General features: G+C 46.8%; 1 protein-coding gene and 1 pseudogene across 5 annotated transcripts in view; both read right to left on the bottom strand.

Moving 5' to 3' along the window:
- Window positions 1-25,760, bottom strand: part of LOC143164616 (uracil phosphoribosyltransferase homolog) — a 269,486-nt pseudogene that overhangs the window by 79,812 nt on the left and 163,914 nt on the right. The window lies entirely within an intron of this gene.
- NEXMIF (neurite extension and migration factor) overlaps window positions 1-25,760 on the bottom strand; it is a 167,584-nt gene that overhangs the window by 49,465 nt on the left and 92,359 nt on the right. For 2 of the 4 annotated variants that reach the window (XM_076347431.1, XM_076347433.1), the window contains exon 2: window positions 2,038-2,172. The exons of 1 other annotated variant lie outside the window; for it this stretch is intronic. The gene's annotated coding sequence lies outside the window, so the exon portion shown is untranslated. Of the gene's footprint in view, window positions 1-2,037; window positions 2,173-23,093; window positions 23,239-25,760 lie in introns of those variants that run through there. One more of the 4 variants, XM_076347432.1, reaches the window with a different exon arrangement.

Here is a 25,760-nt window from a genome sequence, read left to right as displayed (position 1 = left end):
GAGAAAACTAACGGGGCAATCCCAGGCAGCAAGACGCCCTGGTCCAGGAAAGGGATCAGTCCGGGAAAGGGCTCGATGATGGATGCACATGCTGAAACGCTGTCCTGCTTGGGGACCCTGTCTATGAAGGAGGAAAAAGGCTCACACATCTCAGGTCTGACTCCAGCAGCAAGCCAGGTGTACTGCTTAAGGAATAGAAACCTTAGAAATATGTTTAAAAAGGGAAGCTGTTCCCTGTAAAAAGCTGGAGAACAATTCAAGGCATTGAATTAGAAAAAGGAGACCCTTTTCCAGTCGCTCTCAAGAAACACCAGTGCCCCTTCATTCCCCATTTCTCATGAAGGCACAAAGCGTAGCAGCCCCTCTTTGGGGTAATGATGGGCAACCCCCCTTTCTCTAAGTCTGTATCTACAAAAAGATCATAAAAACACCACCAGGAACTGGAGGACGGGGACTGCTTCGATCCTTTATTTTCTGGAGCACCAAGTACAAAATACCCTGCTGGTCCACTTTTAGAAACAACCACTTACTTTTCACTCCTGTGCCGAACGATCTAGACAGCTGCCTGCAACTCCTGCCCATCGCTGCCCATCCCTCACACCATCCCCGCCACGGCGGCGGGAGACCCAGCCATGTTTCCAGCACAAAAAGCAGTCGCGTACAGGCTTTGCCTGCAAGTCAGGCTCACGGCATTCTGCAGAGAGCTGGCACCCCCCCCCCCCCCCCCCCCCCCCGAAAAACCAGGGCTCTGCGTCCCCCTCAATGACCTACGGCTTGGACACAGGGTGGGGCCCCCTGCCCAGGCTGCAAATAAAAATCACCACTCTCTCCTCGAAAAGAAGCTAATTCCCTATTAGCGTTGCAGAAAACTCAGGCAGCCAGCAAGAAGAAAGCTTTTTAAAGAGATATAAAAACAGGATTTTTGTATTGAAACACATGCCACAGATGGTGTAGCAGACGAGGATTAATTCATGAATCATATTTCTTAAATGATACAATCTCTCTTTTCACTTCCATACTTTCCCTTTTTGACTCAGAAGCAGGGATTTAAGATGCCCTTCCCAGATATGAATTTTGCATGAACAAACATTGCAGGGGTAAAAAAAAAAAAAAAGCAGCAATAAACCAGAAAACCCAGATGTTTGAAGCTAAGTTCTCAAATGTAAGTGAATGCATATCCTATCCATCTACGAAAGAACATGTGTGGAAATGCAATGTATGCAGGCACAGATCTGGGACTAGGGTGGGAAAACGCATTCCCTAACATTTGGAGATTACTAATGCTTCAGCCAGGGTTCTGAATTTCACAAAAGCTGATTTTATATCTCCTCCTATCTTATTCGCCACCCTCGCAGCAAAAGAAAAGCCTTAAGGCAAACATTTCTACCGAGAGGCCCTCCTCGCTCTGCCGTTCGGGTTTGTCCCTCCTCCAGCCCCCATCAACGCTTTCCTTTGGAAAATCCTGGCGCAGGCACTGCCAGGTTGCTCTCCAGGAAAAGCTCGCGGAGCCCACAAAACCAAGGGGATTGCAGAAAGCAACAGCAAGCCAAAACATCCTGCACCACGCAAACAGATCAACCGTAGCTCGCTACCATAGCTGAGTAACGTTTTAAGTGGAAAAACGAGAAGGAAATGACAAAAGAGCTCTCCAATAGCAGGAGACGCCGAACTCCCAGCTCCTTCTCAACTGGAAAGCTCTTTCAGACCAGCCAAGCCCAGGCAAAGCCCACGACCACGCGCCTGTGCAGAACCACCGCTTTCACCCGGGCACGAGCGCAGAGCGAACCAGGCCGAGAAGAAATAGTACCAACATTCAAAATTCCCAGCACGCTGCCCTTCTGGCCACTTTCTCACCTGCAAAAGGTGCTGCTATACCTTTCTTTCATCACCAAACCAGCGTTTCAGTCATTTTTTTCCATTTTGCACATAAAGCAGCTGCGTATATGCTTAACAGCTTCTTTATACAGCCTTGCACTTACTATTGCAGCTTTACACACGAAGCTTTGAGTTAGAATAAGGGCGAAAAAATTTACTTACCCTTAAATTATTTCAACCTTTCCCTGCTTTGTGTGTGACGTGGGCTTCTCTTTTGGTTACTATTTCCAGATTTGGTCTTTGGGTAGGTGAATGGAAGAGGAGAATGAAAGGAGTTGTATTTGATGACGATGGAGACTGTAAAATAAAGAGAAGCACTTTAGCGCAGAACAGTCCTCTCTATACATACATATCAGATTAAATTAAATTAAATTAGTGACACCTACATAAATGCTTCCTACTGTTTTGATGCACACATACAAATATCACAACTGTCAAGGAGAATGCAGCTGTCAGTGATACGGCGGGGGGGGGGGGAAGAGCAATTTCTAAAATGGAAGGGGAAAGAAAAAAAAAATCTAGGATAACAACCAGCATTTGAGCAGCAGCGAAGAGGCTTCCACTGCTTTGCAGGAGGGCGGGCAGGCCACGAGGCAGCTGCCCAAATCGGGCTGCCTGCGAAACTGAAATGGGTCGAGGCCACATGGGAGCACCTGCAAAGGGCTTGAGCAGAGGACAGCGTGGAAGGAGCACGGGTAGCAAAACCGCAGCAGCAAAACCTGACAAACACTCTTTTGCTTCCCAAAATACTACATCAGCTCAACTGCTTTTGAGAAAGCAAGGAAGGAGCCGAGAGTTTCGGGAAACACAATTCACCCATACCCTGTAACGATGAAAGGACTCCTAGCACAGGAAGGAATTAATAATTTGGTCACCGTACCAGCAAGTACCCCCCTAAAAACCAGATTAATCTCCCACCATCTGCTTTAATAGCAGAATTTCTGCTAAGTGGTTTTCCCCTACACAGACCCACATATCCATGTAAACACACAAACAAACCATTTGGCTTCCCGCAGTCACGGGGTACGCAGCTGCTCGGAGAAGGGCTCGGTGCCTTTGACGCAATGCCAAGGTTGAATTCCTGCCATCCCATTTACTCCTACACCTCTCCCCCCGCCGACTCCGTGCCCCGCTCCCGTGCAGACTCCTTAAGGCTGCCAACTCATCAGGTGAAGTGCCTTGGGCTACCTCCCCTCTGCTTGCCTCCCCAAATCACTGTCCATTTAACAAGGCAGGTTGAGAACCTTAAAATATAATTTCATGGTAAGTAACGGAAAAAAAAGAATGAACACGAGAGGAACTGACTTCCCCATTGTTATTTTTCTCGCGACAACTCTCCCATCTTCTGTATGCAACTGGCATCTCCAGCACCGTAAGCCCCAGCCCGAACACCGAAAGCACCCCAAAAAAAGCGTATTTACAAAATTAGTTAGAAGATGCCACGCCTGCTAGTGGGGACAAAAAGCAAAACCACAACCTGAGTCAAGGACTGTCCTTATTTGGTTGGAAAAGCACAAAGGTCACTGCAAGCAGTATGTAAAAATACATGCTAACATTGAAGAGGTATAAACAGAATACTAAATAACACTTTTTATAACCAGCTCAGTATTTAACACTTGCCCAGTGGCCTTTGATAAATCCTAGGCGCTTTAACAAAGGAAGGAAGCTACTCGCTGCTATTTAGCAGAAAGGGGAAAGTAAAGCACAAGAGAATAGAACTGCTCAAGTCATCAAACACCAAGTCAGAAACAAAAAGCCAGGTCTCCTCATCCAGCTCCTCCACCGCTGAACGCCCTGCTAGGCGGCTGCTGTATTTAAATAGAAATACTATTGTTAGCCGTAAGCAATGCAGACTCATTAACATTTATTTTAGTGTTATAAAATATATTTTTAAATACTTGAAGAAATAATCTGGAGGAAGTGCTAAGGCTCTGAGCATATTTTCAATATGTCCCAGCTTTTCCAGAGAGATTTCAGACCTCCTGGAAAGACACAGACCGTCTTAGAGGCTGCAGCGCGGGAGCGTGCGGATACCTCCAACCAACCCAGAAAAGCAGCACATGCAAATTCCCTGCCCTTGCTTCTCCTCCCAGATTGTTCAGTAAGAGGTAAATCTAAAAATGCCATTGATTTGAATTACTCATGGACAGCAGAAACCCGAAACTATCATTTCCCACATGTTTTTAATGTGTGTGGGTGTTTATATGTGAATAACACTTGGAAACAGAGGAACCCGATGCCTGTAGAGACACCTCCTCGAGGAGCACGCCAGCAGAAACCCCTGCCAGCACACACAACTCCTGCTGGAACAACTTCCACGGACCCCAAAGTCAGCGTGCAGGTCCTGGCCAGACCGCACCTGATCCCAAAAGCTAATGGAGACAAACCATGTTTGCAACTTCTAATTAACCCAGCGGAGCAAGAGCATGACCGGGGAGAGGAAACGCAGCCTCTCCCCATCCTCGTGAAGAGCAGGCAGCACCGGCAGCAGCCCTCACCCATCCCATAAGCTGTCAGGAAAGGGTTTGGGGGGCTTGGTTGAGAGGAGCAGCAGCTGTCAGTGGTTTTTCCAGTGGTATCCACAAGTACATCCAGAGAAAACCACCGTGCGGGAGGACGCCGAGCCGTAGGGGCAGAAGATAGATTCAATACAGAGAACAGAAAACAGAGGTACACACCGACATACGGAGCACAGTGCCCTATTTTTACCAAACCCAAATGTATCAAGAATACGGAGGATGCATTTTATCTTATATATACACTTTACAAGACAACTCCAGTTTTCCATATGACCCAGCCAGCCTTGGGCCGCCTCGGACAAAATAAAATGGGAGGAAGCAAGGAGGGAGAAGAAATCGTTTTCTTCTTTCTCATTGCCAGAAAAGTTATTGCACAGTTAGCGTTTTACAGGCTCCCCATAATTTCAGAGTGGTCTTTAATCAGCGTTTCGGTGGGGGAAAGGAAGAACCAAGACAATTTCTGCAGTTTCAGAGTGGGGTCAGTGCACGCCCGCCGCAGTTTGCCATCCCGAGCTCGGAGACGGAGCCTTCCCCGGGACGGACCCACCACCCCACCGCTTCACCCCGGGCACGGGGCGGCCGGTTGCAGCACATCACGATGGAGCTGGAGGAGCTGATGCTCCAATATTTAAAGCCACTCATCTCGTCTCCCCAGTGCGGAGACGGAGGGACGTGCTCTGGAGCTCAGCCACGGTGGTCCCTGGCACTGTGCAGATGGCAGCGGTTTGGTTACCCGGTGCTAAATGCAATCTGCACAAGCTACAGCATACACCAAATTCAAAGTCAAAATGAACATTTGTTCTACAACAAAACACATTGCAAATGATCCTTAACAAATTTTAACTGTTGGTACAGTCAGATAAGAGCACAGTAGCATATATCATAGCCTGTTGTTATTGCAAGCTCTGTGCTGCTAAACATGAGTGGCAAGGCAGAGATCTATATTTTGTATTTCGGTATAAATTATAGAGCAGCATAATAGACCTGAAGAGGCAGCTCCGCTCTTTCCTGCATCGCTTCCTTCACGTTTTTAAGCCCATTAAATTTCTTCCCATTTAGTTGCTTTATTTTGGTTCCTTGCTGCATAAAATTGTTCCACGTTCACCAAGCGGCGAAGCCGAATAAATAATCACAAAACTTCCCTGCAAAAACTCCGAGAGCTGTTATGTAAAGCAGAGAGGGTATCAGCAGATAGAGACAACTCGGAGGCAACCTGAGGTTTGGTATTCTGTGTCAGCTTGACACACAGGGGAAATAACCCTTTAATCCAGTGCAGTGTATTTCATTTACTGTAGTGTTATCCAGTTCGAAGATGTTATGAAAGGAATCCCCGGAGAGACTTAAGACTTCAAAACCAGCCCGAGTTTGAACTTAATTCCACCATTGCAAAAGGCTGTAGCCGTGGAAGATGACCTTTTCCATACCTTGCATGCCAGGAGCCATTCTGCCTCATAATGTCATGCCAAATTAGAATATTCTCTTTTTGTTTTACTCGGGATTTTGTTTTGTCTTTTCTTTTTAATTAAAAGCATCTGTCACTATTAATGAGAAAGAAAAAAAAAAAAATCAATAACACAAACAGATTAAAAATGGTGACGTCAAGAGAGACGGGGAGAGCTAAAAAGCCGGGTAATTAACAGAGGGACTTTCACCTCCGTGTGAGCTCGTCACCAGAGCCCAGGTCAGAACCGAACGAGCATCGGTGCCATCTCCTTGCTGCTCACCGCCCAGCCGAAACAAAGGGATGCTCTTGCCCCACCGCCATGCCGGCCTCCCCCCAAATACACCCCCCAGATCGCACCGGCAGCGGGAGCTTGGGTGGTCTCTCTCCTCTTCTCGGACAGGAAAGGAGAGGGGAAAAATACCTTTAAAGTGCAGATCTCAAAGTTGCTCAGGTCTTGCCAAGGTTATCCTGACTAGAAGTTCAGATATATTTAAAAAAAAAGATCATAAACCCACATTAGTGAAACAGAAGCTGGTGGAACTCCCTGTGACGGCAGGGATGAAGGCGTGTGGTCTGATCTTCAACCAACTGCAGGAGCTTCATTGACCAATGGGTATTTTTAAGCAATCCTGCAGGAATTTTATTAAACAAGTTATGGAAATCCCAGTTAAGGTTGTTCTCTAGTGTTAATCCCATCCACAGATTTTACTATTTTGAGGTGATCCGTAAAAGGCCAGTTTTCACTCGCTGCATCTTACAATTCAGACTGTGAATGTAATTAAATGTAAATTTGTATTTTCCAAAAATACAGTTCCCCCACAAAATACTAAATTAATTACAAAATGTCTTCATAATGTGAAATTATTTAGCCTGCTAAAGCCATACAAACAGCTTTATTGTATCATTAATAGTTAGAAATGTTCAGTCAGCACAGTTGAAAAAAATGTAAACGAAATATGTCAAGGACACATTGCTTTCTACTCTCACTGTTTTTTTAATACCTTACTTCATGGTAGATAAGTGAAAAATCTTTTTACCTGACTTAGTGAGAGGCTCATTTACTCATGCAAATTTAAAACCAAGTGTCATAATACAATGAAATTATAAAAACATATCAAAAAGGAGTTAGCGAGTCACTAAATTTAGCTCCTAATGGAGTTCAATCTGTCTTATACAGTTGTATGTTAATGGAAAGAGCTACAGTGCTCTGTAAACATCAGAGCGCAGCTTAGAAACCACCACACGTGCACAGGGTTTCTGGAGGAAGCCCTTCAGGTTTACAGCCTTCCACACCTTGATCTAGGGGAAACTCGAATTTTGATCCCAGCCGAGGTTATGAGTACGCCCAGCGTAAAAGAAATTAAAACGCGTCGCGATGATCTCCGTGCAAGCGCTGGGTTCTGCGGAGCTGCTTTGCAAACTCCGGTACCAGTGCAGACCTGGGACGATTTGCAGGCTAGGTATTTAACATGCGTAGGGATTTTCTAAAGCCGTACAAAATATTACGGCTGACACGGTGAAGGGCTGACTTTGTGGGCTGGAAGATACGTAGCAACTTAAGGGCTTGGCTCCGAATCTGGGTAGATCCAAGTAACAGTGAAAAGCTGGTGCCTCTGAAATAACGGCAGCAAACCATGTGCCGAGGCAGGAGCAGCATCCCGCGTTACAACTTGCTTTTTTTTTTTACTTGCTGATAGTCCGAGGACAGCACTGACACGGGGTCTTTATTCTCAGAAACAGTCTCTTATTCCAGGAGTAAGCCATGAAGATGAAAGGGTTAGAAGAGCAGGAACAGGGAGGGCCAAGGCTAAGATATGACCCGTCCATCTGGTAGACCTCCAATATTTCATCAAAACCAAAGCACCAATTAGGCACAGTAGGAAAAAGATGCCTCTGCAGAGAAACTGGCTTAAGATACAGGGAGGCATTTTCCTAAAGATGGTAACGTCCATACCCCCGCCCGTCCGATCGCGCTTGGGTTTGGGTCCCAGCCATGGGACACCCCCCCCAGTTCACCGATGGGGCGGCTGCAGCAGAAACCGCAGGCGGGTAAGGAACAATACTGCCCCGTGCAACGCCCCCGCCGGCTGCCACCCGCTCGACCGCAGCTGAAGCCTGAAGTTGGGGCCCAGCACCCCGCAAAAGCAAGAAACAAAGGTTCCCCGTGCTTCCTGACCCGGCAGAAAATCGTAAAAATAAGACCCTGTAACGAGAAGAGGTAAGGGAACTAACGGGAAAACATCAAATTGTATTAAGGGCTGTGTTAAAGGTTTACAATATAGTCTCCAGACAAGTCCACTGATATTCCCGAACCCTTATCGATCCACAGGTCAAACCAGAAACAAAAAATATCAATTTTAGAAAAAATCACCTGTTGTGATACCAAAAAACCCACCCTGTCCCTATGCACATGTAAATATAGAGACCTTTCCACATGAGAAAAAAAATCTGCTGCAGAGCTATACTGTAACTACAAAATCACTAACCTGTCCCCGTCCTGTAAAACACAAAGGCTCAAACAAGGAATTAGGGAGATGTCCTACATAAATGCTTTAATTAATATGTGAAATTTTACACCCTTCTTGGAGGCATGCGACGTGGCACTTTTTGCTCCCTTAGATTGCCGCAGCTCTCAATTTTATTTTTATCCTGAGTTAGATATGAATCAGGATTTGCAAAAGACAAAACACCACACTGTAATCATCCAGCGTGCCAATTAAACTAAAAGATACCCTGGAAATTAAAATTAAATGCCGTATCTATGAAAAGAAACAGACAGCTTCCTCAGAAACAACAAAAAAGCCCGTATTATAGGAACATGACTGTGGCAGTCCAAAATCCTATCTGAAGCAGTTATATAACTTACTATCATCCTTCACATCTGCATACTGTAGATCTTCATCAAATTGTGTATGTTTTTGCACATTTATCATCAAGATTTATTGAAGTTGATTCCATAAATTTCATTTAGTTGTTCACTGCTGCTATTTGTTTCCAAGGCAACAAATGCACTTTGCCCAAGCTGCACAGTAAATCATGATTGTTCGGAATTTGGGGGTCCCTGCCCCTCGTGCTGCACAACAGCTGCACCTCCCAGCGCAAACAACAGCACCGGCTCGGTGGCGGCAATAATTAGCAACAGATTTGGTGGGCATTTACAGAAAAAAAAAAAAAAAAAAAATCCATGCTACGGAAGAAAAATGCAAAACTAAGGAGGCAGACAGTGGGCTGCCGGCAGGCAGATAGGATTCATGCAAAGCCCCCTCTCCTATCTCATTTACACCTAGGATGGCTGGAGGTTGAGAAATCCATTCGCGGGTTCAGGAGGAGTCGGAAGGCTCTTTCCGCAAAAAATAACGATAAGAAAGTTGTCTTCTCATTGTAGTCGTTGCAAAAGGGACAACTGCAGTAGTAAGGGAAACAGAAAAGCGGAGGATTTGCAAACATTGCACACGCGCCTGAATCTCCCCCACGGGCAGCATCCGACGGCTCTGCCTCTGCGGGCACGGGGAGCAAGAGCCCGAGGCCCAGAAATTTTGCAGGCAACTTTGGAAGTTCAGCTCGGGACAGGAAAAACTCTCAGTCTAAATTGTGACGGCGTAGCGTCGTTATTTCAGTTTTCAGCAGCTGAACTGCAGGAGGTGGACAAGTCCAAGCACTAACTCGGAGCAAGTGCTATTGCCCAATTTCATGCTGTTCGAAAAGCGGCATCAAAGCTGTCCCATCCGCGCCACCACGTCAGCATTGAACACTCCCAGGAGCCACCCAAACGCCGCACCTCTCCCTTTGCACCGCAGACCTGCAGCCTGAGTTGTACTAACAACCCACCATGTCCCACACAGGATCACTAAAACACCTTTTAAATAAAGGGTAGTAAAAGAAGAGACCACAGCTGCAGGAAGACGAAAATCAAACGCAAGAGACCGAGCTAAAACACGCTCTGCGCTTCCGGAGACTCCTCCGGGGAAAAGCCTCGCGCAAAAAGCCATTACTTCAGCATTTCTAAAAACAAAACCAATCTCGTATGTGTTGCTGATATTTTAATGGGACACGACGTTTTTTGAAAGACAATGCAGTTATTTTTGTTTATCTGTCATAAGCAAATATCCATGACTGCAAAACCGCCGTATAAGAGGTAGCTGACAAACTCAGCACACTGATGCCAGCCGGTAGAGCCCGAACTGGAAACTTTACGGTGTGAAATCAGGGAAACCCACATTCAGCTTCCAAACCCAGTCACAGGAGTGCCATGTAACTGCAGCGACGGCAGAGGAGCCAGCCCCGAGCCATCCAGTGCACAGGAAGCTGCAATCCCTTCCCTTTTTCCCTTTATTTAAAAAAAAAAAAAATCGCTCTCAAACCCTCTTTGTTGGATAGCACATTCCCTTGGATTCACACATTATTCCCAGAGTGATCAACAAAGACAGCATCCCTGATGACAAAAGCCACTAGTTTTGCCGCTTTCAGCCTCAGAAATGTTAAAAGATTGTTTGCTTTGTAAGTGCAAGTCCACATGTAAGAGGAATAAAGAATTTGCTATAGCAGGCTGCATCAATGATGCAGCAAGCCAAGCATGCAACCTCCAGCAGGGTGGCTGGGCCCAGCGCTCCTGGAAACAATAAAATAACCTTACGCTGCTCCTGATCCGCTGCACAATGCAGGAAATGGGGAGAAAACCTACTCCTGACCCTTGACGCAACGAGGTACCTCCTTCAGCTATACAAACTGATTGTTCTTATTAACACTATTATTATCAGGCATAAAAATATTCATCCCCTCCTTCCTTTCATTGCAACGGCTGGCGTCCGAGGTGCAAACCTGGCTTTCAGAGCCATGACACTGGTACAACGGAAGCAGGATAGATGGAAATGAAACTGCATCACCTCCAGTTCGGTCGCAGGGAAGAAGAGCCCTCTCGCTGTGACGTTACAAAGATGGAGCACGGCGGCAGCGTGCCGGTCAGCAGCTACGTCCCAGGCAGCGCCCGGGTGTAATCACTATCACGGGCAGGGATGCTACCTGGGGTTAACAACAGCCACTAAACACAACCTCATTTCTCTAATAGCAGCAAATGAAATCCACCCTGCGAACACCATCATCTCTTCTAACAAGAGACAAAGGTACCATCGCGCTGCTCATCAAGCACCTTAGTGACAAACTGCATTAACTATCCCAATTAGAGGAGCGCTCCGGTGCTTCAGCCTCACCCCCTTCACTCGTGACTGCGGTCTCCACTGTTTATGTGAGCGTGAAAAATAACACGTTCCAATGGCACCTTCTCATTTCACACTACAATAAATGAAAAGCAACACAAAGGTCGCAGTCCACGAATCGCCCTCTTCTTTCAGGAACGGCATTGGAAACGTATGGTCCTGCACTCGGGCGACAGCTGGAGAACATCCCCACGCCGCTGAAAACATCTAATATAAGAATATTCTCCAGCCAGCAGCACAAAAGCAGGGAGAGAGTATAAATAGCCTTTGAGAAGGGTGCATAAATAGCTATAGGTAACATTTGTATGCTATAAAAATCCTCCATTTTTGGCCCGGCCTTGCAGGCGCGAGTTTCCTTTCCCAGTGCTTTGCTCGTGCTTTGGAGACCGGCTTCCCCTTCCCTTCCAGCCGGCACATCGGGGAGAGGGCAGGGACTCCTCCAAATCCCCTATTACACCCTCGGAAGAATGGCAGGTGAGTGAACGTCCCTTGCCAGCTGTTCAAAAGAGATCCTATCAAGGCTGACAGGACCAAAAATTGCGTACGTTGGGCTAGATCCTTCCGGGGGTTACAGGCGTGGGGCAGCTAGGGGCTGGAGGGGGGTTGCGATTTAATATGTCTTCCTTAGACATTAAAAAAAGGCAACTACGTGCATGCACACGGGCGCACGCACATCTCACGTTTGCTCTCTCTCTCTCTCTCCAAAATAAATACTATCTGCCCTCTGAAGTAAGAATCGCGAGCTGCCAGCCTCCGAGCTGGGTGAAAACACATCGAGGAGCGCAGCCGGTGCGTGTGCATGTGACACAGGCATCTGCATATCACGCCACCCCTCTGCCTCCCTCCCTCCCGCTCGCCGGGTCCATTCTTACCAGCCAGCAGAGGATAAAAATGCTTTTAAAAAGACCTAATTTTCCTCCCTGGCTATTTGCTGGCGATGCAGCCCACGGGTTCGCGCAGCCAAAGGAGCGCTCCCCGCTCAGAGGGAATTTCACACAGTGACAGTCTCGGCTCGGCAAGGCCCCTCTCCTCTGCTGCAGTATCAGCATCCCCAAAGATGCTCCAGCCCAGCCCCATCGCTCTCAGCGTTTCGCCCTGGTTCTCCCCCAGACGAAGCAGTGTCCTGGCACATCCGTCCAGCCACGATCTCGCCTCGCATCCCTCTAAAAATCTCTAACGAGGGCACAGCGAGACCAGGGAGGGAGCGACCCCCTCCCACGCCGCCTCCCCTGGCGCGTTGGGAAGTGGGGCTGCAGAAAAAGGCTCGGCGATGAGCGCTGGCAAAGCTCGCTTACCACCCGGTGAGCAGCTCCCCGTGGCGTGCAGGTGGCTCCTTTGATTTCTGATTATTTGTCAGCCTTGCTTCTGACTGGCACCGTGCCTAGGCCAAACTTCGCAGCGAGCGGGTCACCCCACCGAACAGCCTCTCCAAATGGTCTCTCGGAGCTCGTGCACCCATGGGAAGGTAACGTATAGCCCGCGCCTGCAGGCAGGGCTGCGCCCCGGATTGTCCTGCAGCGGATGGGACCCGCAGTCCCAACTGCCTTTCCAGCAAGGGGTCCTCACCAGCGTTTATCGAATGATGCCTGAGCAAAAACGTCGCACGGCAAGGAGAGCGCGTGAGAGCTTCAGACTGGAGCCATTCGAAAAATTCCTGTTGAAAAAACTTGTGTTGAAAAACACTAATTCATCAAGGCCAAAGTGCTGTGCGGGAATATGACGGTTTTAGCAGAAATCTCACCAGGAATTGTCTTGTAAACCCAAGACACCCACAGCAGCTCACAGCATCATCTCCCAGCCAGGGAGACCTGGGTCTAAGTCCCTGCTGTGTCCAGCTCCAACCAAGCATCGTCTCCCACACCCCTCCGGGGGCACAGCGCATGGAGCAAAACCATCCGAGGGCGCTCAGTGCCGAAAAACGGCACAAGCGTACGGACAAGCCACTACGGAGCAGCAAACTGCCGTGTCACATCTGCACCTCCACAGGCCGGTAACAGCAGCTACCCCGCTCCCACGCTCTTCAATAGAGAAAGCTGGAGAGCGCAAGACTCCGCTGGGGAATTTCGGCATCCTCCAGCTTACTGTACAGGCTGCTGGTTAGTTTGGCCTTTTTTTATTTTGCACAAACCCTGCTTCGATTCCCCCAGCGTTTCAGGCACATGTGTTTCTGAATCTGGGTTTGGCCCTTCTGCTGAAGCTCCGTGCGCGCGAGAGTGCCTATACACTGCGGGGACTATTCATATTTGTGGGAGAATGAAGGAGCTAATTCAGGGCTTTGGTGAGATGAAAGGAAGAACCTTAATTAAAATAAGTTTTAAAACCCATCAAGATTTTTTTTTTTTTATCTTATTCAGATTAGCAGCCATCCTAAGATTACACTCTGAATCTAAATGTACTGCTTCTCTTCAGACGTTGTGGGCTTTGCACACAAAGCCCTTAAGACATCAAAACCCATGCCAACCTAATAAAATAAAAATGGGGGAAAAGTACATTTGGCTAACTAAAATTACATCAACTTCCTCAAAGAATGCAAGTAATGCCCTTATTTTGTAAAAAACTTCCTTTCCCCTATCCCAGCTCAGAACAAGCACTCCTGGAAGCGCACCACTATTAACGTAGGGTCTAAGCAGCTCTTCTTGCACGAGAAAGCTGTCACCAAAAGGGCTGGTTCACACGGGTTTGCACGATAAGGCCGTTGCCCTGCAAATTCTCCGGAGCAGGCAGAGACTGAGAGGAGCAACTTGACTGAGCAACCCTGACCACCCTGTGCTGGGCTGCAGGCACAAGTCCTCATCCTCAGCTTAGGGAACCTCATCCCAGGGCAAAAGTAGGGGTGGGACAAGGATACCTTTCCACAGCAGGCTGATTTTTAAAGAAAATTCCCAAATAAGAGCCACTGAAGCTCTCTGCATGTTTGCAACGCTCACATTCATCCCGACAGAGATGGAGTGATGAGTGATCAACAGCGCATGATAAAATGCAGTCTATCCCCACGGTTCCCCAACCCATGACTTCACTTTCACCACTGCTGTACGTAAACCCCAGGCATCCACCAGCACCTTCTGCAGAGTTTTTCTGAGCAACATCTGAAGAATTACAGCAACGGTCTCACACAAACACGTTTTTACAATGAAGAGCAAGCACAGAGACGGAGAGTCTTCTTACCGTAATACCAACTAAAAAAAATTACATTAGACATAGGGAAAAGCTGTCCTGCTCAGAGGTTTCTCCAGTAACACCCGTCCTTACCTTCTAGTCAACTAACCGCCCCCCGGCCCTGGAGTACGGAATAGGATTTGGACCGCTCGCTGCACACGCAGCCCTCCCAACCCTGCCTTCGGGGCTACGTGGCTGATGCAGCCCGGCTTGCTGCGACATACAGCAAGGCAGGGAGGAGGAAATGCAGCGTTTCCGAGCAAACCATGCCGCTTGACAGATTTTTGTTCTCCACCCCCGTAGCAGTCCGAGTGAGTGCATTATCTGTGTTGCATACCAGGTACCATTAGTTTGATATTGAGTTTGCTTTAAGAAAAAGAAGAACCAAATCAATTTCTTGGGAGGATAAACTTGCAGCTAAAGGGAAAAACTACAATTACACTTTTCAGCCATGAAAAGTAAATCAGATGGTGCTGAAATCCCAGCAGAAAACACAGATTAATTAAAGTCTGCACTTTCTAAATCTGTTATTCAACTAAACACAGCTGTTAAAAAAATTATGCCTTTGCTGTAATTTTCATGTGCATTCATACCACTGAAATACTGTGAAAAACATTATTAAGTGCGTTCAGTTAGCTGCTGAAGTTGTACAGGAAAAGAAAGCACGGAGATATGTTTAATTATGACGAGGATTGTTTTAGTTAAAAGAAGAAATTTTACTTGGGAGCTCAAATGCTGTCTCCAAGGAAGGGATCGAATTTATTACAATGGGGCGAGAGCAGGAGGGGAACCTTGAGGTGGAGCAAACCGGCATCGCCCCAGCAGGGTGGGAGCTCAGGGCGCTCCCTCCTCCTGCATCACCGGTCCCGTGCCCACGGCACGCGCCATCCATCAGCCAGATCCCAGCGCTCCTTCTGGTGCAAAACCACTTGTACTTCCAAGTGCTTTTGGCCATCTGTCCATCACAGGCAGCGCTTCCCAATTTCACTGATGTCATTAACCCCAATATATTTTAAGATCTTACACAGAAAAAAAAAAAAAAAACCCAACAACCCACAAAACAGTTCCTTTACAGGGCCTCATCTAAAACTCATTAAGGCGAAGAGAGGCTCGTGCTGAGCCCTGCTAGCTTCGGATCAAGCTCTGCTTCCACACGGAGCCAATTTATTCATCAGGAGATGGCACAGTTACTGACGCAGCGCTCGGCGCCGGGAAGATCGTACAAGAGACACAACCCGGTCCCTCCGCGCGCCCCAGTCCCCCCCACGCTCCGCGGGGGGCTCTGCGCAGGGTGTGTAACGCTGGCAGAGCACAGCTACCACTGACACGCTGTCAGGTGGGGAAAACACGACATGCCTGAAACAAAAGCTTTCCTTCTCTTTTTTTCCCCCTCTTCTCTCCAAGTCTACATCAACGATCAAAGTGGAGAGCTCCTTGCTCTGTCACAGAGGGAAGCGAAATTGCCATGATTTGAATGCAACCTAAAAGGCACTCTGCAATTCAACTCAATCAGTATAAACTTACTTCCCAGCCCTGACACAGCTGTTCCTCCCCTATGGAAGAGAAAATAATACTTGAACCTTGCTTCCTCTGCAAGGGGGAGAAGGCATGGGAGAGCCCTCACTGCCTCTCAATCCTTCTGAAATCATTTCAGCTTAAAATATAATTAGCATGATCTAATACAGTAATATATTAATATTGGCAATAGCTCCTTGCCTTAATATCAGCCTGTAAAGCCTCTCATAATCCAGTCCTGCGATCGCTGCAGTCAATGGCTTCACGGGGCGAGCGCTGGGTAGGAGCTTGCACGGCACAGCCCAAACGCAGAGCTGCGTTAACCCTGCAAGACGACGACGATGCCACCAACGCACGCTCGCAGGTATTCACACCAGGGGAGGACTCGGACCCGCGACCTTAGAGCGGGGAAAAGCCACCCAGCAAATGCCAGCGGCTGGATTGCCAATGCTGAATCACAGTATCTCTACAAGACAGCAACCACAGGTGTGTGATGGTCATCTAGTGACAATACATCACAACATGTGGAACTGCAGTTACAACTTGAAGTGTAGTAAGTCCTTATTTGCATTTAACCTGCAATAAAAATCACTATGTTTTCATTCCCCTCCATCTTTTTTTGAGGAAAGCAAAATTGGATGGGAAAAAATATCTTCACATTTGGGGAGGCTGTAAAAAATTGTTCTCAGGTCCAAGGAGACCCCCGAGTCTCTACCTGGCAATGGTCAGTCAGCTATATGTAAGAAGAAATGTGTTGAATAAACTGGTCTAAGCAACTACTCCACAACTTCACAGAAAAAGACGCTTCTCAGTAGGCTTTACTGTCACTGGCTTTTGCATAAAACACCTCACTGCATCTACTTATTGTTACTCCTTTACCTAATCTACCCAGCCATGTCAAGCATGCACCTTTTGCAATTTCCTGAAGCATGATCAACTAGAAGAAAAAACAACTAAAACCAAGGAGGTATCAGTAAAAAAGAAGAGCTATATTTTTTTCAGGGATGAGCAAGATGCACTGGTAGCAAAGTACTTCCTATAATCTTCCATTACAGGGTGAAGGTTTTAATAAAAAGAAATAAAAAGAGCTCACATTTTGATCTTTTCCCAGAGCTAGGCATGGTTTAATTAGCTTGATCTCATTATGTAAACTGGAGAGGAAAAAAGAACACCATTAAAGCAATATCCCACTGGCAAATGAGACAACCTTGACATCAACTAAGATATTTTCTTGGAAAAGTCTCCCCTGCCTGCGATGCAGCTTCCACACCTCTTCCTCATCCCAAGGTCTTCATCATCCCACCTCTTCCAGCTGCCCTGCTCAATTCAACGGCTTTTCTTGGTTTCTGCTCCCCTCCAAGCAGCCTGAAAAATGCCAGTAGTAAAAAACTGAGCTAGATGTTGACTTGGTTCTATTTAGCCCGAGATCATTCAGCGTGTTCTTTAGAAAAGATCAACTGGAACTAAACATTGCCATAATATACACCATCTGTTAAAGTACATACTTTTGTAATGACACATTTAGAATTCAATAAGAAAAGCGAGAATTACAAACAAGGTGTCCATAATGAGCCTCAATATAATTATTAAACCAGATAAAGTAGGCCTGGTTTTCAATACAAGAAAGTTATTTGTACCTTAATGATAATGAAATGTAAAAAGCATCTGTAATTTCCGCTGAAATGTATTGCAGAAAGTCAACTTAGTGCACGTCACTTTGTTAAGACCATTCTTATTATTGTGTTTGCAATGACAGCAAAATGCTTCTTAGTTCCAACTCCTGGGATATATAAAAATATGATTAGAGCACTATAACAATACAACAATGGATTAATTTGCCCAACCATTACATTTGGATCTGACAGACTTTTATAATTTATTTTACCAAATGAAAGGTGGTTATTTTGGGATCCTGGCTCATAACAAAGTAGTTCAGTGCAGCATTCTGAAACATTTTTTTATATTCCGGCACCGGTAATGCTGGTTACAGTGATTCTCGCCTGTTTGCCTGTCACCCTGAGCTTTTGTGCTAGCCCTATGCCATGCCTTACCCTTTGATTTAGCTTGGGCTGCTCCGGAGCCGGAGCTGAGCTGCCTACTCAAAAGGGCATCGCACATCCCACATCCTGCAAAACAACAAGGCAGTGGTGATTTATCTGGTAAAACCGCTACCCAAGTAAAAGAAAGTGACGTTTTTGGGGGATGCTTAACAATATTACCTACACCGAGAAAGGAGAGCATAAAGAAAACTAATCAGTGTCGAACAGTACAGCTAACAAACGTAGACCAAAAGGTGTTGAGAAGTCTGGCCTGAAGGGCAGATGATATAAAGGAAAATAATTAATAACTCATCTGCTGAATGTCAACGGGAGCTATCCTCTACAACTGCAAGATTAGCATGGAATAATCACAGATTATTAGTAAATTCACGTGCTCGCTCTCAAGTTAAGCCAATGCCGTTCAGAAGGGAGTGGAAGTTGCCATTTTGGCCTAAAATGGGGACCAGAACCAGTTTTTTTCCCAACAAAGCAAAGCCCCCTAGGACCTCAATTACGGTGCTATTCAGAAGGAAGCGAGTATGCAGAGGCAGAACAGCCAACGCTCAGAAATAAAGCCTAAACCAGAAACACGTAACACTGGTGCGATACCACGGACAGGACAACCAAACAGGCCTGCCGTCGCTGCTCTCTTGCCATCAGCACCACCACGGTTTGGTTTGACTGGACCCAAATTTCACTTGTTAAGGCAAAATCCCTTCCCAGACTCTTTGCCCCAATCCTGCCCATTCTTCTGACGACTCCCTCTCTTAAATTTACTCCTCTGCTGTTTTCTTCCACGTGCCCTGGCTGCTGGACCTGGAGACCACCCCGCCCTGAGCATCTCTCCCAGGATAACATCCCCACGCTGCTCAGTGCATCGCGTTACATCTGCACTGCCACGCGCAGATACACAAATACGTCCTTAGCCAAATACGGAAGAGTTGGCAGAACCTAGGTTAAGGCTGAGCTAAAGGAAAAGCATTCCAGCAGGGTTTCAGGAGGCAAGCCGTGTATTTCGGGAACACCACCACTGAACCACACATGGGTGGTCCAAGCCAGCTCTCCCGTCATCAGCCTGGTCATTAGGAGCACAGGTCCGACCCCTGGGGTCTTGTCCTATGGAGACCCAAAGGCAGGAGAGTCTTCTCCAACTGGTCTAAATCCATGACAGAGGATGCTCAACATCATGGAAGAGACCAGCTTCTGCAGAAACTACTTGATAGTTTAATGACATTATGGGAAAATAAATACAAGCGCTATGTTTCCATGAGTCAAGACTATATTCTCAGTTTTGTACTTGTTTCACTCTCTTTGTACTACACCGTAAACTTAGACTGGGGGCTTCGCCACCAGAAAAATAAAGTCTTTAGTCTTGTTTTGAATGCTGACATCTAACATTAGCCTTCGCTGTCCTTCCCCCAGCCCCTCGAACCATGCCGTTTCTTCTCATCTACCCTGAATGCACCACAAGCACCCCCCAAGATGATGGCGCTGCCTGGGTTAACAAGGAGAAGAATTAACGCAATGTCCCTTTTAATTGCGGTGGCAAGGCAGAGAAAAGAAAGTGCGGAGGGATGCTTTATTTGCTCATGCTCTCTGTTTTTAGCCAACACAGACTGTCATGCCGTAACTCAAGAGGCACGGCGTACCGACATTGTAAAAACAGAGCTAACGTAGGCCTTCCACGGATTTAACCCATTGCATACAGATAACACAACTACTTCATTTCTGGATCATTGTTTCACTAATATCCTCAGCTTTTCGGCAATGAGACTTATTATGTAGCAAATTGCCCAAATCTTGCAACAGACTTTTTTTTCCTAAAGGAGATTTTAAGGGAGTAAGAAATTTATCTTCTCTTCATTTTCCTACATAACTCTAGTTATTTTGCAGTTAACTTTTATACTTATTTTGAGGTTTTACAAAAGTGAATTTGGCCAAGTATAATATGCCACGTGCCCTTTTTCACTTGTGAAGCGAGTAAACCAGACCAGAATCTTCCAGGTTATTTCCAGAAAAGAGGAAAAACAATGATGGGGTCAGGCTCAGTGACATGGCTGTTAAAAAGTGTCAGTGAAGTTTTCTGAAAGGTCTCATGCTCCAAGTTTTTAATTAAAGTCATAAAGCCTGTAAAAGGTCTATTCCAGATTTTCTTCCGTGGAGAATTTGGGGCAGAAGCTACTGGGCGAGGATTACAAACAGGACGTGCAATCGGCATCTCAAAACGGGCACTAGGCAAGAAGGATGGCTCTAAAAAACCTCGAATTTTCAGAGGTTTTGAGCAGTCTGAAATACTGCGGCTTGGATCTACATGTAGTATTTCATAAGGGTTTTGTCTCCTCCCCAGCCTGCAGTAAGACTGATTTACAAGCTAGATAGCGGGATAGCATGGATTTCGGAAAGGAAGGCGAGGATAAAGGACAAATGCAGGCATGTGTGCATACAGAGTCGTCTTAAAACTCTTCCTGCCCTGCTTTCCATATGAAATCGTGTGAGATTCCCATTCATTACTATCAGTGCTCTTGCTGGGTTTGGATGATTGCCCAATTGCCACTGTTGCCAGAAATCCAAAACATCAGAGGGGTGATTCATCTGATGCCTCGACAGCTCTGGAGCTGGGCTAAGGAAGGGGGGGGGGGGGGACGACACACCCCAAAACCCAAATACCGCGATGGAGTCCTCTCACATCCTGGCCGGCTGCCGCCGCAGCAGGAGCCACTAACGCAGGTACGGCCATCGCTCCGAGCTGCACCTCTCCCACGCGCTTGCTGCATTACCAAAGGATGGCTTTCTTAGCAGCAGTAGCAAACGCAGCTTTACCTATATTTTCTTTGTCCGCACCACAGGAGCTAATCGTCGTAATAGAGGAAAACTGTATTTCCATACTGGCAAAGCTCTTCCACACAGATGCTGTTTAAGTCTTGTTTATATGGTGCTCACTCATCCAAAGAGTTAGCAACTAGAGAACAAGAGGGGCTTTGTACCTCCATGCTCTGCTATGTTAAAAATTGATTTAGCATAATGGTTTCAAAGAGATTAAAATCCAATTTTGTAAATCAAAGCAGGAACTGTACTGAGTCACTTCTACAGCAGCAGAAAAGAACCTGCTGTATTCTGAAAACGACAGTTGCAGCCCTGATCCTCTATTAATGCAGAGAAAGTAATTAACCAATCAAAACCACAGTTTAATAAGCTGTATTTTACTGTATGCATCTGCTCTTTATCTGCACATAAATAACAAGATGGGATTTTCATCGGGAGAAGAAGAAAAGGCAGCGTCTGGGTTAGCCACGGCTTCTCAGGTAGCATCATCCAGCTGACCTGCTCAGTGTGGAAGGGCTATTTATGGCAAAACCAACATGAGATCCTTTCTCCTCAAAGTATTTATCATCATTCAGGATTCAGCTTTGCATTATTCCAGTTCTATAAATTGCCTTAGCATTAAACTTCATTTAAAAAAAAAAAAAAAACGCAACAACAAACCACAAATGGGTAAAATAAGATAAATTGAGATAAAACAAATGGGCTCTGCAGATGTCCTAAGAACTCCAACGTACAAACTATCTCCTTCAAGGAAAACACATTCCCTTTAATATCCTGGATATGCAGATATAGCTGTAAAGAAAAAAATCCACACGTTCAGAATCATTTATAGTAAGTATCTTTGATGGTTATAGCATCTTTTGAAGAAAAATGATGATATACTTAGCAGGGCCTGATGCATACCATGCAGCACGGAGATGTTATGTGACGCAGACAGCCCAGGACTCATTAGATCTTTTAAACAAATTTCGCATCATTTCTTACAAGCAGTACAGAAATCGTATCACTAATTTGCATATGAAAAAGCAATCTGAGCTTTAAAGAGCACCTGAAGCTTTACACAGGCACGTATGAAATCGTGGATATTCAAGCTCATGTATTTACATAGATGAGGTGGAGTTTGTTGGTTTTTTTTTTTTAATTTTGTTTTCTTTGAGAGGGAGGATATCGGCATTTTCCCTGGCTTTCTTTTTAATGCAAAAATTAGCCTTGTTTATGCTACTTATTTCTCACCTAAATCAAGAAGTTCTCTGTGCTGCTACACAGAAATGTTCTGCGTCTATCAGCATTCCCCAGCTCTATAAAATCTATTCTGCAAAATCCCTGTGGAAAGACAAGGACTTGTCCCAGGGACACATTTAGGGAGGTTTGGAGCTACGGAAATGGGAGGTGAGGAGGAAGCCCTCATGTCACAGACATTATCCCAACAAATTTTTTAGAGCTGGGAGCAATGAAGAACAAGTAGTCACAAATTTCCCACTGAGAAGAGTGAGATTAAAGAAATTCATATGGAGAACGGCGCCCGCGGGCACTGGTGGGGAGACAGCATCAGATCCACGCCATGCCCCCGGGATGCAAAAACTGGCAAGGCCCTGGCCAAGCCCAGATCTGAGACATCGACTCCGAGACGCCTGAAACAAAGCGGGTGAAGTTCTTCACTCATCAACACATACTCCCCTTTGTTTTGGCATGCGCTCGAAGCCTCCACCGCAGCGTGTTGCGGAGGTAGGCGCCAGACACTGCCGGCTTTGCATCCTCCTAACCCACATGGAAAAATCCTCCTTTCCCCTCGGCTGGCCAAAGCAGCGCATCCCAGCACCATGGTGGCTCTGCTGGCTCGGGCACCCCGGGGAAGGAGACCGCCGGGCTCCGCAGGGGCAGGTCTCCCAAGCACAGCAGCTTTGCCAGCTCTGCCTGTGAGCAGGCACGTGCCACCGGAGCCTGTCCCCAGGAGGACGGGACCTGTCCTGGTGTGGCTCAGCTAGGGATTAAGAAGGGGAAAAAGGAAGGAAGAAACTGTTCCTCCTTCTCCTACCCGCATGTGAACCAAATATAAACATCCCTTAATTAGTAACACCCTCCAAATCTCCCACGGCTGCAGTTTTGATGGGCATTTCATCTAATCCAGCAATTCTTTGCATGAAAAGCAACCACCTTAGCCACACTTGGATGATTACCGATTTAGGTGGATTTCTGTTGGTGCCAAGTTAACTCACGATGCTGTAAGCATCCAGTTGTAGACGGTAGGCATGCCACCGGGGGACAGAGATGACCTGCCTTGGGCTCCAGCTAGGGTTTCCAGTCCAATTCCAGAATTTAACAACTGGAAGAGAACTTGCATGGTCACACTGGTACAGCCAGCAAAAAAAGTCTCTCCTCCTCCTCCTTTTTTTCCTGAAAAACTGTGACAAATGCTTTGGAAACGCTGCCTCAACGTGCATCTGTCTCTCACTCTCTCTATCATCATCATCATCATCAAGAACCTTCAACATACAGCAGCAGCTCTCACCTCGCGAGTTTTTAGTCCTGTTGCTTTTATCTCAAATGAAGTTGTAAGAAAAACGGTGTGCTATTGTTTCAAGGAGAAAATGATCTTCCACTGAGAACTCAACGGCTTTCCCAGCTTTCGCGCTTGGGGGAAGGATCCCTTCTGGGAGCCACCGGCTGCCATGGACTCAGGACACCCCTGAGATCTTGGCCCACCGCTGCTCACGGATGAGGACCTAGGAAAAAGGTACTGTACTGAGAGATGGCCTGAAGCAAAAAAAGTTATGCAAATGAGAAAAATGCATATTTAAATAAAACATCTATTAAGAACAGATTAACTCTGTCATCAATCCATATTCACTTTTGTTTTCCTGTGCGCACGTTCGGAGGGGCTGCACAATAACCAGTTTCGGTTTTTCCAGGGTATATTTAGTTCTGTATTTAGAAGTGCAGCTTCCTGAAAGAATTATTATTTTTTTTTTAAATGAAGTGCATTTCCTTGTGCAAAGGAGAACAAATTGCTACTTAAACTTTCTTCTTTTGTCTATTTGCCTACAATTTCCACCTCATTTACAGCCTTTTTGTGTCTGCCCTTTTGTTTAGTTTTACCTTTGACATTCTCTTAATTTCTCTTCAGAGATACCTGACACCTTTACGTTAAACTCACAATACGCATAAATCAGGAGGTTTTGGAGACAGGCTGCTCAACAGCAGCAGCTCCGAGCCAGGCTGAGAACCCTGATGTCTGCCAGGAGGTATGGTTTTGAAAATCATTTCTCAGCTGCAAAGAAAATTTTGAATCGTTTTGAAAATGATTTTTCGGCTCCAAAGTTTGTAGGGAGAGCAAGGAGAACTGGCACGTGGGTGGGCTGGTTTCTTCGCAACTCCAGCACCGTTACGCTGCATAAACCGAGATCCCAGGCAACATTTACTTTCCCTTTCCGCCCATGTGTTCTCAAATAAAACAAGAATAAAACACTGAGCTGCTTCAATAGCCAGGCTGGATGCGAGGACAAAGATCGAGGAGTTTGTTATTTAATACTGGCGAGCTCTTTAATATCTATCAATGTAAGGAATCAAGCTTTAAAAGTAATTAATATGATAAAGAGCTCTGGGGCAAGAAAGCCATTTAAGATGACCATCCTTTTAAGTTAGCAGAACATAAAAAAAGCCATTGAGTTGCCTGATAGCACGCTCGACAACTTCACTGCGTACTGTACCCAGACTTTGTGCCCAGCTACAGACAAAGTGAAGAATTCGCTTCCCTGCCTCGGTCCTCACTGGCAGTCCAGGAAAACCAGGGGAGGAAGGAAGGCAGGAAGTTTTGAGGATCCACGGCAGAAATCGGGACGATAAGCAGCTGCATCCCCGCTAATGTTTAAACCTGAGGCTGTGTGGGAGGTGCGGGGGTTCCTCCCCGCTGCCCCCCTGCCAGAGGACACAGTCAGCAGGTTGTTTTGAGCAACAGGGGTGGTACCTGGAGACGTTTCCATGCCATAGTTGATCCAAACACTAAAGCTAGGAGGAAACATGATGGTGCTTTGTGAACAAGGCCATGCTACTAAACCTTGCTCTTCTGAGCATCTGCCAAAGGCCAGTGTACAACGGCTGACCTGCTTCAAATGCTAATTTGCTTCCGAGATTTTGCATTTGAGTGCTGGGGAAAACCCAGCTTTGCCTGTTCCTTCACCTGGAAGCCCACCCTGATTTGGCCAGACCTGCCAGCCTTGCGGCACAGTTCAAACATTTTTGGCAGCACAGCTACTCCTCCTGCCACCTGGGGTATCCTGCAGCTGGACCAGGTTCCCAGCACAGTACACCATGCAGCAGCACCCACCCAGTGCGCCGTCACAGCAAAGAAGGATGACCATGAACCATGACTGTTCAAGCTTCAAGGTTGTACAAAGACATCTCCTTGCCTTCACAACTCCCTCCTCCTCCTCCTCCTGATCGTTTCTTAGAATGACCTTAGTGCCACACCGTTGTGCATGTCCAGGGCAGCCTGGTGCCCAGCTCCCCACTGATATTTGGGGAGTAGGAGCTCTACAACCATCCAAGGGTCTCGGTCTTCCTCAGAGCTGTCACAAATTGACAGGACTCAGCCCATCACTAACGCCGAGTGGACTCATTGGAGTGGGGATGCAACCCCAGCTCAGGAACAATCCCACCAGCAGAGACGCCCACTCGGCTCTCCCCATCTCAGCCGAGTCCCCTAATCACCCGCGACCTAAACCCCACCATCTCCTGCAGCCCCCAGGCCCCATGCTTTCTGCAGCCCGGCTGCTCCACGGCAGGGGGTGGGAGATGACCCACTCCGAGCGGGTCCCTGCTCAGCTGGCAGGTTTTGCTTCTCAGCCATCCCTTCCCCAGGGCTCCTCCAGGTTTGCAGAGGATGCACAGCACCCGACTGCAGCTCCCCGTCCTCCTCCCGGGGCTGGTCAGGCACTGGCACACCAAACTTGGAGAAGCCAAAGCATTTTGCTGCATCTCGGTCCTTTTCATTCTCAGTTTCCTTTCAAGGAGTGTTTCAGTTCTACTGAATCGGTATCTACCGATAACAATAGATGGGTTATATTATATTGCTGTTACAGAAATAACGAGAGTCTCCTCCACCTCACCGTCTTTCAGAGACCGTCGAAGCTGGAGCAGTATTTCACTTGCACACCAGGAAGAGGGCACACTCTAAATG

This window comes from Aptenodytes patagonicus, chromosome 9 (assembly GCF_965638725.1).
Source record: "Aptenodytes patagonicus chromosome 9, bAptPat1.pri.cur, whole genome shotgun sequence".
Classification (NCBI taxonomy): Eukaryota; Metazoa; Chordata; class Aves; order Sphenisciformes; family Spheniscidae; genus Aptenodytes; species Aptenodytes patagonicus.
This window is presented reverse-complemented; position numbering and strand designations above follow the sequence as displayed.